Source organism: Rutilus rutilus, assembly GCF_951802725.1.
Source record: "Rutilus rutilus genome assembly, chromosome: 3".
NCBI classification, from domain to species: Eukaryota; Metazoa; Chordata; class Actinopteri; order Cypriniformes; family Leuciscidae; genus Rutilus; species Rutilus rutilus.
The window spans coordinates 5,503,583-5,519,058 of record NC_140211.1 but is presented as its reverse complement, the minus strand read 5'-3'; positions in this window follow the sequence as shown (position 1 = coordinate 5,519,058).

Sequence of the window (15,476 nt, the reverse complement as noted above, 5' to 3'; positions counted from 1 at the left end):
TGCTTTCTGTTGTGTGTAGTTGTATCTTCAGACTTTTCGTCCAGGCTTGTTGCAATATCAGTTGGTCAGTGTTCAGTGTTTGTTCTCCTTCAGCCCTGCGTGAGGAGGCTCCATCAAATGGTGTTGCACCGTTCATAGATATGCAAATCATCCATCGAACACTTCACACCTCCACAAGAACAGGCACTGAATCTGGGAGCAAACGCTGGTTCCTCTTTCTGAGGCAGGACACAGGGTGTGAACTATGGTTGGAGGGATCCTGTGATCTTAAAAGAGCATATAGCACAACAAACAGCAAAAGCAGACACATGACATTTGTGATTGGTCAGAGGATTGATATGGTCAGATTAAAATTAGTCTCTGGCAAAAAGCCCTTAAATTGATGTACTTAAAAATATGGTCAAGGGAGAATAAAAGAAGATCTTACAAGCTCTTACACTGTTTCTGGAAACATTTAAATAAATTGCATTATAACAAAAAAACAAATGCTGGTTTAAAACCCAATTTCATGAAGAATATGAGCAAAATATTCAGTGTAACCAAACACAGAGATTCAATTGAATTAATGTCCAAAAAAATTGTTGCAAGTAATGGACAAAATACAAATAAGCAAAAATCAAATAAGTTTCAGAAATGTTTCAAATGCATTAATGAGAATGCAAATATTTGTACTTGGGTAAAAATGAGAAATACTGACATACATGTTAAAATTTAACTTGGTGAGACAAATGATTACTTAAGTGATCAAATAAATCCAAAGAAAAACAAAACAAACAATTACTGGAGGCAATTCAGTTATAATTCAGTCTAGATGTAAAGACTTAAATAACATTGTATGCATTAATTTTGTGAGGCAGATTCAGATAGATGCAGATTTGACTTTGTGTGAAGATCAAATTATGTGGCTGCATTTAGCTGTGGCTATGTGTAAATTCATCATGCACCAAAACAAAGGTGAGGAGGTTTTACAATTGTAATGCAAATTTGGCCCTGTTGTTGTAACAGGGAGCCAGCATGAGAATGTAAGTGTGAGGTGTGATCTGGCTCAAAATCTTCCCACACCAATGTTTTTTGTTAAGAAGCATGAGAAAAGTGCAAAGTACAGAGTTACTGAATCCTGTTGTGAGGAAAGCATTTTCATGGTTAATGCAAATTGTGATTAACATTGTGGCCACATGGCAATTCTATGCTCCTTTACATGGTTTTACTACAGCTATATGGAAAAAAATAGCAGAGTTTTCCACTAAGGAGACAAACAAATTCAACATAGTCACACGTGCAACTTAAAATTGCTATGCAATTCCAGTAAAACAGTTATTCCAGTTTACACAAGATACATGGTCTAGAATTCTTAGCATCTACAACCTTTTAACCTAAGTGTTTAATACAACACTTACAGTAAAGCAATCATGTGTTTAAAGAATTAACTTAATTAGCCTATGTGCACATTGTCGTAGCACAAACAACTATAACGTGTGTTCTATGAGCACAATGTGTTACGCACAATTACAAATTTGAAAATACAAACAGGATCATTGCAATTTGGATGTTTAACTATTAAACTTGTTGCTATTGGGCTGCTAACCCACTAGCAAGTGAAGTTAATAGCTGAAGGCCTTGCATGAACAAAGCAGTTAACTCACTAAGAGTTTTACCTGTACGTGCAGATCGCTGATTTTTGCTCTTAGAAAGTGGTTTTGTATTTTTCTGAAAATAAGGTGGAGGTCTGCCCCTTCCCAGTGACCAGCATTTTCCCTCTTTATGGCCTATTTTCTGACAGGAACTGCAAAACCTGCTTTCTTTACCATAGGGATGTTTGCTATGTTCTCCTGGAGTTTGAGGGTTTTCACGACTCTCTAATGCCTGAACACCATGCGTTCTGGTACACGACTCTGCGCTATTACGGTGTTGCATCACCTTAACTGAAATAGGCACACTTTCTTGGTCAGTTGCACATGCATTTTCTGAACTAAACATTTCAGATTCATCAGAGCAAGTCACCTCCTCTAAGAAGTGAACATGCTTCTTAGTCCCATCGCTGTTAAGCATTTTGGGAGACAATTTAGCTTTTAGCTTAGCCTTGAGATCTGCAATGGTCTCTTTGTGATTTTTACACTTTTCAGTCAGGGCTAACTGCTCAGCTAGTAATTTATCTAGCTGTGTTTGAAGATCTTGAATCTTTGCCTCAGACTTTTGTGCCTCTGCATTTTTAGATTGCACTTCTTTACATTTAGCATCTATATTTGAAGATAGACACGTTGTTAACTCACGTAGCCGTGTAAAACTTATGAAGTTTAAAGCCTCAATTATTTCAGCATGTTTTGATTTCTTTTGATGTTTGCCAATTGTGTCCCACCATTGGAGCATTTCCTTATCTGGACATTTAATTCCAATGTACTCTTTCTTGAGTTTACACAGGGTAGGCTCAACTTTTTTGCTCCATAAAGCAAACAATACATCACTGTTATCAGATTTTTTCCCTTCCATCCCTGAGGAGATCTGAATATTCACAATATTTACAAATTATACAGTAATGGGACTATTAAAGCTGTTCAAAACCTTCTAAATTCTGTTTCATTCAATTCATGCAAATGGAGACTTTTCCTATCATACCATTAAACAATGAAAACAGACTTACCCATTCCAGGGTCAGAAGGTCAGCTTTAATCCATCCACAAAATCAACCGTGAAAAAATGTCCTCATTCTGATGACCGATCAAAGTAAATTTCAGAAAACTCACTGTAAGGGATCCCGGGTTTCGGCACCATCTGTAAGGGTGGATTCCTGCAGTGGTTCAAGCTGCAAGAACTGCCGAATGACTAAAGAAACGTTATTAGCAAGATGGTAGAAAACTGCACATTTCTTGTCTATACCACCCACTGCCACTTATACCAACGACGGAAATAAGCGCAGTTACAATAGCTTAATATTTGTGGGAGAGCAGTGCTATAGAGAGTGACGATATTGAATTGCAATATGTAGCACTTCAAAGTCAATACCAAATCAAAACTAGTTAGTACATTAGTTGTAATTGAAAAAGGTTTAATGACAAATTATGGTTATGGTTACACTTAAAATAGTTACAAAATATATGTATGAGATGATGATAACTTATATTATTAATTGTACCCAGCATATATTAAAAATGTTACCTGAGAGAGAGAGAGAGAGAAAAGAGAGAGAGAGAGAGAGAGAGAGAGAGACAAAGAAAAGAGGAGCCCCCAAGAAAGGGACCCAGAGGAGAAGAAGAGAGACAGAGCATCAAAGAGCCAGAGCAACAGTTGCAATCTTCTTTTATCCTTTCCTTGACCATGTGACTAAAACCCAAATGTGAGACATTCAAACTGACCAATCAGATAATTACACTTCCACCACTGTACTAAAGGTGTGACAATTCTTGGATTATTTTCAATTCTACAATTGTAAGATGAGGAAAAAGTTATTGGATAAACACAAGAACACAAAATAACAAAACATAATGTACTCAAAAATGTGAAGCTCAAAAGTCAAAAGTGCGAGTGGTAAATAAGGTCTCTTTTTCAGAATCATATATTTAATGAGTAGGTTTCATTTGATCACCAAATTCTTCACTACCGCAGTGATCTGGTAGTGGAATTTAGATTTGGTCTGGATGAATCAAGGAAGGGTAGCAGAAAGTCACCATAACTATATTTACTAGCAGTATGCATAATTAGAGTATATCACATAATTAAACATGGAAATACACAATTTCATAATAATAAAATTGTCTACATTAGTTGTTATAAGTGCAAATCATCAATGAAACTTAATGTTTTAATAGATTCAATTAGAGGATAAAATGTATAGAAACAGAGATTTAAATTCTCTGGTTTAACTTTGTAATCATCCTCTGTGCATTTGATGTACAGGCTAGGTCACATTCAATAGTGCAGGTCTGACTGGGAATTGTTTAGTTGACAGATAGAAATGCCTGCATTTTAGATTTAGCTTTTTAGATAATTTTTTATTGTCATTAGTCATTTGTTGGAAACTAGGGGGCCCTCCTGGTTTGCAACAACGCTAACGACTAGACATAATACATATTTTGTCCAAAGACCAGTTGCATTGATTAATAGGTCTCAATTAGATTTTTTATGTGGATTTAAATCAATTGATGTGTGACCACAGCCATGCATGTCCTATGCACAGCACAGTATTTACATACAGGAAGTTGACAAGACTGTAATGCTGAAAATAAATTATTAAAATAATTTCCCTTGACCTATATGTGTGAAGGTAAATGATGTATTGTAGATTTGCATAATGTGAATAATTTTGGCCTGGATAGTCTTATGATCTATGCCAGGTAGAGATGTTCTACGATTGTCGTAGTGATGGTGTGTATTGTGTATGTTTGTGTATAGGAGATGGGTGGTGTTTTATCCTACCATAATCTGTGTTGCATAATTTAGTTCCGGTGCTACACCGGGAGGCCACATACAGGAGCTGCTTCTGTAGTGTTATGAGGTGTGAGCGGCCCCTTGAAGTTTCTCCACCCCCATCTCCTACATGTAAAGCTGTGTGTCCTGCTTAAGGCAGGCGAGACCAGATCCTTGTGGAATCTGGTTCTGAAGAAAGTCATTTGTCAGCCTGTAAGGAAATAGGCCTAGAGAGGAAAACACAGTTTAATCTTGAGCCTTTATACAAATTGCATTAAGATAGATGGTCTATCTCAATATTTATTTGGTGGCCTTAGCCAGACAGTTGTTACTGATGGCTTTGTTCTGTTAAGATTTTACGCCATTAGAAGATAATTTGTTTTTGTTTACAAAGACATGTATCATTATCATGATCATGTGTTTGCAAAGAAAAGGTCAATTAAATAGTGATAATGGTCAAATCTGACTGCTGTTGCAGTTAAACTCACACAGTCTGCTGTGTTATGAGCATTAGGACCCTCAGGTCTGCTAGGGAAATCTCTTTACATGATGCTGTTTATTTACACTAGCCAGATCTGTGTTTAGAGCAATTAGATCACCAGGTGTGTTGCTGTGCTTGTTTGTTTTAGCCTTTGGAATTTATGGTGTTATTCAAACTCTTGACCATTTGGATCTCTGTAGTCCATAAAGACTGTAGATTTTCTGCCTGATGTTTACATTTCACACAACTGTTCTTACATGTCCAGTAAAATACCTTCCCTGATCAGATTCCATGTGAGCTGAAGCTCCCAGAGAGGAGTTTGTTAACACTTGCGCCACTTCGTTTGTGGTTTTGTTGCAAGAGAAAATTAAAATTTGTACCTCCCCTTGTTACTGGGTTAAAGATCTGTTAGATCAAAATTAAATCATCCTGTGGATTTGGATGGATATTTAAGACATGGCAATCAGGTTGATCATTTTAGTTGGTATATACTGAGCATTGTAATTTCTCTCATTAAAGATTCTTGCACAAATAGAAGGTAAAGAAGTTCTTTCTGATTCATTTTTCCTTTCAGTTTCATTTCTTACCAATACTTTCTCTAACCATCTATTATCTCATTCCTCCCAACACTAGTGTTCCTTCTTCTTGCTCCCTACATGCACATATCATCTTTCTACATTCTGATTCTTTCCATTCTCAGTAAACATCCTTTCCTCTTCTAACCCAATGCTGAATTAAGAGATTAAAGCCATTCTTGGCCATTACAATATAATATATATTACAATCTGGTCATAATATAAATGATATTTTATAAAATTGTATAAATCAAACCAATTTTATTTACTGGTCTCGGGGGTTTCTACTGAGTAATTTGTCCAAACTGACTTGTTATCTTCTCACTGATCTTTTAGAAGGTGTTTGGCCCTGCAGCTCCAGCTGTGCTGGCATGAGCATTGTGTACACAGCAACAAACCAAACTGGAAACCAGTTACAGTTGCTTTGATGCTGTGAACATTCAATAGACTGCAGGCATTGAGAAACATGGGTCAAATCATTGCTCAATTTAAAGATTTTTGTGACTACAATTTAGAATTGGACACAATTATCTTGTTTTAGACTGAGATGTTATCAATTGCATTCTTTTAAGAAGCTCATTTGAATGTGAAATAAAGGTTGGACAAACAGGTCTAATGGAGGGCACCAAGATTGTTTTATGGTTTGTTACTTTTGTCAGTCTCTTTTGAGACCTCGAAAACATGCGAGAATGCAGTGATTGCAAAGTCTGATATAAGACCAAATTAAAAGCTATGTTTAATAAGACTGAGCCTTAAATGGTGTTGTTTAAACCATATTTGGGACATCAGTCATGAACTTTTTGACACGATTGAAAGATTTTCAAAGAACCGTGATTACTTTGATGTAATTCACATTGGTCTTTGTCTAAATTATCTCATGAGACAAGGACAAGCTACATGTCCTCTGACACTATCAGGCCTGGTTACAAGCCTCTTAGTAACACAATAATTGTCATTATATGCATCAGTTTTAAAATGTAGCGTATTTTTCTGAATTTTAGCGTATTCTTCTGCATAGCAGCTGTTCTCTAGGACTGAGAGATCATTTTCTCAGATAATTTCTTTTGAAATATTCTAATTGCATTGCACTGTTTTGTCCAACTTTACATTTCGCACACAAAGGATTCAAGTGAGACAGTTTTCCTTGTTATCTTTTAGCTCATCAAATCACAAGATTTTTTCACAAGTTAGCGTGATTTTCTTATTTCCAGTGTTGCAATGTTGTTGCAACAAAGCAAATAATTAAATGTAACAACATTATTTACCTCAGAATTTAAGTTTTTAGTTTTCAACCCTCTGTTGAGTACCAGAATAAAATTTGGATGATGTTATTCCAATTTAGGTTTCATCACTTGTTGCATAGGCAAACAAGGAGGTATTTAAAGTTAAAGCAAGGGATATATTTTCTCATCTACGTTGCCGCTATCATGTCCCTGATATGTGGTTTTATCTAATTCTCAAGCCCCACCGGATTTTGCGTTCTCCGGTCTAACTGGGTATGCCGACCCATTCAACAAATGTGTCTATATGAGGTGCGTCTGAATTTTCCCTCAACACTTCTAAAAGGCAAAAGAGAATTGACTTACCAAACGGCTGAAGAAAGAGAAGGACATCTTACTTCTCTTATTTGTTGCAAATCCCAATATTTCGCTGAAAAGACACTCGCAACCTGGAGAATCACGTCGGGGTCACCACTTTGTAAGGACCACCCATTGGCCCAACGACGGAATCCAGCGGCCTGGCACAGGTTTAATATGTGTATGTCTTTTCAGCGCTCCAGTGAAGTTCACTTAATTTATTGGAATTTAGTTTTAGTATTACTTTAGCTCTATGCGTAATCTGACTCCAATTTCAAATGATAATCAAATTTAGATCGTATTTCTGATTAGAAAATACTCATAAATATTGATTATGAATTAATTTAGATCTTTGATTATTCTGATTATCCAATACTTTCAATTATTCGTTCATTACGGACCTAGTGTCGCTTTGAGACGTCACGTCGCGAATGTGCGCTCACGATCACAAACTAGCTAGTCCTGAAATAGTCAGAGGGTGCAGTGCAAGTATTTTACCCTAAGCGGCCGCACACTGTAGACCATAGCTGTCAACATTGAACATTGAAAATAAGGGAGATTTCCCGGAATCCATCCCCAAAATAAGGAATTTTTTTTTTACACGATTCTTACCCAAAAACTTTTTTAAAAAAGCACTAATCATTAACAGTCTAAAGAGTTTATAACTACACAATATATATTACAGACCAATGGATATGTTTAAAGAGCTTTATTTATTAACAAAGTAAACATTCAGGGTTTCTGCAGGTTTCAGTAAGTCAAATTTAAGACCTTTTTAAGACATTTTAAGACCATAAAGATTCAAATTTAAGACCCTACACGTGACGACGCATTATCCAAGTTAGATAGATAGCTACCTCGGGATCATTATGTATCTATCTATCTATCTTTCTATCTATCTAGGATTATCTGATGTGTGTGTGTGAGACAGAGGGAGAGGTAGATATTTTTTTAATAGAAAATTGTACTTTTGCATATTATACTGTAAAAACACAGTTATTGTTGATTGTTGTTTTAGTTGATCATAACTAGAGGAAATGATAAGATGATTAAAATGACCAAAATGATCACGGTTATCACAGAATCCTGTTCAAAAAGTACTAATACTACTGTAAGAGCCATTTTGTCTTTATTTAAACCTTATGTAAGTGTGTGTCCAGTAGGGGTCTCTCTTTTGGGTAATTGGTTGCTGAATATAGGTAGGAACCTTCCTTCAGGTGACATGTGTTGCTGGAGGGAAGGTGCACACAGTTTTTTGACCGCTAAGCTATGCTACACTGTATGCCATGCTGAGGAAATCTGTACTGGTAAAGGACTTGGAACTGTGGATTTATTGACTGTTTGTTGGACTCTTGCTTACTAGAAATGAGGACCAGTCACGGTAAAATAAATCTACAATGTAAGCATATTAACTTGGTGTGGACATTGCAGTGAATAACACCCAAGCGAGCGCGTCCATTAACAAGCACCTTCCAGCAGCCATCAGCTGCTTAAAGTAATCGACTTGGCTGCTTACATTTAGTCAAAAAACTTGTTTTACTCAAAAGGAACTGAGTTTACCTATTTTTGCATTGGAGTCTCATCATCTGTTGAACGAGACTGAGTGGAATGTTGGAGGAACTTTGCATCAATTTCGTTTACATCTGAGATCAGCTGCAGCCACGACAGGAGGACATCGCATATCTGTGGATTATATGTGTGCGTCTTTGCTTTTGGGTCAGGGACCATCAACCAGCGCGAGGAAAGACACTGGAGCTGCTCTACAAACTTCAGCAAAGGAGCGAGCTTTTGTTCATATGGCGCCCAACGTGAAGAGGTATGTTTAGTAGCGCTACTTATTGTTGAATGGCCATTTAACTTTCTGTGCACACAACATGGGGACATAAATCCAATGCATTGGTGGTCAAAGAGTATAACTAACTTTGCGAACTAGATTCACTGTTGCTTCGATTGTGCTTTGAAAACGGTAGATTATGGAGCCTGATGCAACTGAGCACAGGCCTATGGAAGCGCTTCAGTTGAACAATGGTGTTTTTACTGATGTTGATGTTCAAATGGACAAACAAAAACGTGTTGTGAAATTAACTCCTAAAGCGTTTGTAGAAAGGGTTGAAAGGTTGCAGAGTGATAGAAAATCTGTATTAACTAAAGCTACTAATTTAAGGAAAAAGATACAAGGTCTGATGCAACAAAGAAATGTAAAAGAGGTGCAAAGTGCTTTTGTTGATCTTTTGGATTTGTTTGATGAAGTAAAAGGTATTCATGGTTCTTTGATGGGTATGTTACCTGAAAGTGAGAAGGAAAAACATGACACATGGTTTAAGGCAAAAATGATTGTAAATAATGATTTTATTTCTGAAATCAAAATGTGGGTATCATGTAATGAAAATGTTGAAATTACTACAACTGAGGTCATGAATGACAATGTTGATGGGGTCAATCCAGATGATAGTATTTCAAATGTTGGTAGTAGACATCCAAGTAAAACGAGTACAAGCAGTAGTGTTTCTTCTGCCAGAATTATAGCCGAGGCAAATAAGGCTGCACTGCTTGCTCGTATGTCAGCTTTAAAGGAAAGGCAGGACTTGGAGGAGCAAGAGCAGATGATTAAGAGGAAAAAGGAACAACTGGAACTAAAAGCAATGCTATTAGAATCCAATGCTAAACTTGCAGTTCTAAAGGCCTCTGAAAGTCACAGTGTTTCTAATGCCTCTCATGTTGTGAAGTCTCAATTGGAAAAGGAAGAAGGGAAACCATCTGCAACTATCTTAAATCCAATGGCAGAGGAGTTTGAACTTGTTGGCTATAGCAAAACTGCAAATAAAGTACCAGCAGTGGATCCCTCTTTGACGTCTTCTGTGCCATATCAGAAAATTCGTCAGCAGCCTTGGCATGAATGTATGGACTCAGAAAGGCGGAATTCCCAGCATGCATTAGGAGACATATCAGTTCAACCTCGTAGACCTTTTGCATCTGAAATGATTCCCCGACCCACATCAGTTCAATATGGACAACAAGCATCTGAAATGATTCTTCGGCCACAAATGCAGATTCAGTATGGGGACATTGGCACTATAATGCAAAGGCAAAATGAAATAACATCAGCTCTTGTCCAACAGCAACGTGGTTCCTCTTTACCAGCCAGAGATATACCTTTATTTGATGGAGATCCTTTTCAGTATGTTTCGTTTATCAGAGCATTTGAAAAGGGAGTGGAGGAGAAGACAAGCGGTAGTGATTGTTTATATTACTTGGAACAGTTCACCAGGGGGCAGCCACAAGAGTTGGTACGTAGTTGCCTGCACATGACTCCGGACCTTGGATATGCTAAGGCAAAACAGTTGATGCAAGAACATTTTGGCAATAAGTACAAGATTGCCACTGCTTATCTGGAAAGAGCCTTGTCTTGGCCCGCAATAAAAGGGGAGAATGTCAATGCTTTGCAATCGTATGCCCTCTTTCTGCGTGGTTGTTGTAACGTCACTGAGGAATTGCAATACCTCCAGGAGTTAGATATGCCAAGCAATATGAGAGCTATTATGTGTAAATTGCCTTTCAAGATCAGAGAGCGGTGGAGAACTGTCGCACATAATATTCTGGAAAATACTCAATGTAGAGCTTTGTTCAAAGATCTTGTGAATTTTATTGAAAGACAGGTGGGCATCCTAATGGATCCTTTGTTTGGTGACATTAGGGATCTGCCAACTATCACAAGACCTGTTAATCGACCAAGGCTATGTCCAGAAGGCAGAGTTAAGGGAAACATCTTTGCCACTAGCATTGCACCAGTGGAATCTGGGGAAACCTCTAAGAATATGAGGACAGAATTACCACCAAACAATTCTAAAGTGATTCCATTATGTGTGTGGTGTGCTAAGCATCATGTATTGGAGTACTGTCAACAATTCAAAAGGAAGAAGCAAAGGGAAAAGATGGACTTTCTAAAGGAGAAAGAGCTTTGTTTTGGTTGCTTAAATGCTGGGCACATGAGTCGTAATTGTGGCAAGCGGTTGACTTGTAGGATATGTTGTCAGCACCATCCCACTGTGCTTCATGTTGACAGATATACGGCCAATTCAGAGGAGGCGGATGCATGCAAGTTTGTAGGATCTGCCGAAACATGTGGTCATACAGGGGCCGGAAAAGATCGCTGTCTGCTTTCTATCTTACCAGTTCAAGTCAAGGCCAGTAAAGGAGATCAGATAATCCAGACGTATGCATTCCTGGATCCTGGCAGTTCTGCGACTTTTTGTACTGAAAGTCTTATGCAGCGGCTGAATCTTTCTGGTAGAGGAACTCAATTTCTATTACAAACTATGGGACAGGAAAGAGTTGTATCAGCATACGCACTCTCAGGTTTGGAAGTGTCTGGTATTGATGGTAACATCTTCTATCAACTTCCACAAACGCTCACACAGAAACAAATGCCTGTAAGTTCTGACAACATTGTGTCTAAAGGAGATTTGTCTAAGTGGCCTTACCTGGCAAAGGTTAAAGTTCCCCGCATAATGGCTAACGTTGATTTGTTGATTGGAAACAACGCTCCTAAGATGTTAGAGCCTTGGGAAGTCATAAACAGCCATGGGGATGGCCCTTATGCTATGAGAACGGCATTAGGTTGGGTCATCAATGGTCCTGTGCATGCAGGTAGCTTTGAGGCTGAAGACTGTTCTGCAGTGGTTAACAGGATTTCTGTGTGTAGATTGGAAGAGATGTTGTTTAAACAATACAACCATGACTTTAATGAAAGAGCTGCAGAAGAGCAAGGATTGTCAAGAGAGGATATTAGATTTTTGGAGATTGCAGAGAGTTCTGCCAAGCTTCAGGACAATCATTACATCTTGAAGTTACCATTTAAAAAAGAAAATGTGTATCTTCCTAACAATTTCTCTGTGGCAAAACAGCGGATACTTGGATTGAAGAGGAGATTCCAGAGAGATGATCAGTTTTATCAGGAGTATGTATCATTTGTAAATGAAATGATCAAAAGGGGATATGCAGAGCAAGTGCCCACTCATCAGCTTAAACGTGAGAGTGGAAAAGTGTGGTACATTCCTCACCATGGGGTACGTCATCCCAAGAAGAGGAACTTGCGGGTGGTTTTTGATTGTGGTGCTGCATTCAATGGAACATCTTTGAATCAAGTCCTTTTACAAGGTCCCAATTTCACAAGCACGTTGATTGGAGTTCTCTTGAGGTTTAGGCAGGAGTCTGTAGCGGTCATGGGTGACATACAATCAATGTTTCATCAGGTACGGGTGGCAGAAGAGGACCGGGACTTTATCCGTTTTTTGTGGTGGCAGAACGGAGATTTTACAAAAGAAGTGGCAGTGTTTCGCATGAATGTCCATCTCTTCGGGGCTGTCTCTTCTCCGAGTTGTGCTGCCTTTGCTTTGAGAAAAACAGCAGATGATCATCAATCTGAGTTCCGAGAAGAGGTTGTTCAAACTCTTAAAGAAAACTTCTATGTAGATGATTGCCTTAAGAGTGTGGCTTCTGAAGATGAAGCAGTTTGTTTAGTTAATGATCTTTCCATTCTTTGTCAGCGAGGAGGTTTCACTCTGACAAAATGGAGTAGCAACAAGCGCACTGTCCTGCAAACCATTCCCGAGGAGCACCGAGCCAAAGAGTGGAAGGAGCTGGATCTGGACAGGGACAGCCTGCCGGTTGAGAGAGCACTTGGATTGCTGTGGTGTGCGGAAACTGACTCATTTAAGTTCAAAATGGAGGTCCAGGAGAAGTCCTGCACAAGACGTGGGATGTTATCAATTTCCAGTTCAGTATATGATCCACTTGGGTTTTTGGCACCAGTTGTGCTGCCTGCTAAGATCATGCTACAGGAGTTATGTCGGAGGAATTTCGGATGGGATGAGACTGTGCCCTATGACATTTTGCGTGACTGGACAAGGTGGTTGAAGGAGCTGAATGCACTGTCTGAATTCAAAGTTGAGAGATGCGTTAAGCCCATAAGCTGTGGGTCTTGCATAAATGCTCAGCTTCATAATTTTTCAGATGCAAGCGAACAGGGGTATGGCACGGTCACTTACCTTAGAATCCAGAATAGCAAGGGTGACATTCATGTTGCCTTCCTCATGGGCAAAGCCAGAGTAACACCTTTAAAGGTCATCACTATTCCCCGTTTGGAGTTAACTGCTGCTGTGCTCGCTGTTCGTGTTGACCTGATGTTAAAGAAAGAGCTGAGGCTCCAGTTGCAAGAATCTGTCTTTTGGACAGACAGTACATCTGTGCTCAAGTATGTCATGAATGAGGACAAGCGTTTTCATACTTTTGTTGCGAACAGAGTCTCTATTATCAGAGAAAGCACAAAGACATCACAGTGGCAATATGTTGGCTCAAAGGAGAATCCAGCTGATGATGCATCCAGAGGAATGAGGGCTGGAGATTTTATTAAGAAAACCCGATGGATAGAAGGTCCCAAGTTTCTGTACAAACCAGAAGAGGATTGGCCCAAAAATCTTGTGCACACTGCAGTATGGGTTGACGACCTCGAGGTCAAGAAAGAAGCTGTTGTAAATGTGGTAAATACTCAAAGTTCACTGAAGGGTACAGATTGGCTGATGGCTTACTTTTCAGATTGGAGGAAACTTCGAGTAGCAGTTGCCTGGTTGCTTAGGTTGAAGAGGATATTATTGTTGAGAAGAATTCGCAAGAGGATGGAGGCAGATATTGCTAATGCCAACAAGCAAAGTGCCTTGGTGCAAGAGAGTCGAATAGTTAAAGGTGCAACAGGAGGACAACCTTTGTCAGCAGAAGATCGTATGGAAGCTGAGCTGGCCATAATTTGCTACTGCCAACAGCAAAGATTCCCTGAGGAGATCGCTGCTTTGTCTTCTGGAAAGGATATAGTGAGCAAAAAGAGTACCATCTATAAGCTGGACCCATGGTTGGATGATGGGCTTTTGAGAGTCGGAGGGCGGCTGACACGAGGCTCTTTGCCAGAGGACACAAAATATCCACTACTCCTCACTAAAGATCAGCATGTGTCTACCCTCATACTGAAGGATTTACATCAACAGCTTGGGCATAGTGGGCGTAACCACATGTTGTCTACATTAAGGAGGAGGTATTGGATCACAGGTGCCACCTCAGCTGTTAGAAAGATCATAGCAGAATGTTGTTTCTGTAAAAGATATAATGGCCGGATGATGGGGCAGAAGATGGCTGACCTACCCAAGGAGAGGATTCTGCCAGACCATCCACCATTTACCAACACAGGTGTTGACTATTTTGGACCAATAGTGGTGAAGAAGGGAAGAGGCACAGCGAAGCGTTATGGTGTCATCTTCACCTGCTTGGCCAGCAGAGCAGTTCACCTTGAATTGGCTACTTCTCTTGACACAGATGCCTGTATTAATGCTCTGCGCCGATTTATCAGTAGAAGAGGACAAGTGGAGCATCTTCTATCAGATAATGGTACAAATTTCATAGGGGCAAAGAGAGAACTTAGAGAGGCACTTTCATCATTGAATCAGGCTAACATTCAAGGAGTTTTATGCCAGAAGGGCATTAAGTGGAGTTTCAATCCTCCTGCTGGGTCGCATTATGGTGGGGTTTGGGAGCGAGTCATCCGCATGTTGAGGAAAATCCTCACTGCAGTTCTCCAACAGCAGACGCTCGATGACGATGGTTTCCATACCGTCTTGTGTGAAGTTGAGGCCATTTTAAACGATCGACCAATCACCAAATTGTCTGATGATCCAATGGATCTTGAAGCTCTGACCCCTAATCATATTCTGTTGCTGAAAGGAAAACCGACATTATCCCCTGGATTGTTTGATGCACATGATTTGTACATAAAAAGAAGGTGGAGACAGGTCCAATACATTTCCAATCTCTTTTGGAAGAGATGGGTGAGAGAATACTTACCTTTGCTGCAGGAGAGGCAGAAATGGAATAAAACTAAGAATAGCCTCAAGCCTGGAGACATTGTGACCATTATGGATCCAACGGCGCCTCGAGGCTCCTGGCCACTCGGAAGAGTTTTGGAAACATTCCCTGACACAAAGGGGTTGGTTCGCTCTGTCCGTTTACAAACTAAGACCAGTGTTATAGACAGGCCTGTAGCGAAGCTTTGTTTTTTACACGAGTCTATGGGCTAAGGGCTTTTGTTATCATTATCACTATTTAAGTTTCACTATTTGTATTTATGTGTGGCTCTTTGTTATGTGTTGGGAATTGGTATGTTTGATTCATCCCAATTAGGGGCCGGTATGTAAGAGCCATTTTGTCTTTATTTAAACCTTATGTAAGTGTGTGTCCAGTAGGGGTCTCTCTTTTGGGTAATTGGTTGCTGAATATAGGTAGGAACCTTCCTTCAGGTGACATGTGTTGCTGGAGGGAAGGTGCACACAGTTTTTTGACCGCTAAGCTATGCTACACTGTATGCCATGCTGAGGAAATCTGTACTGGTAAAGGACTTGG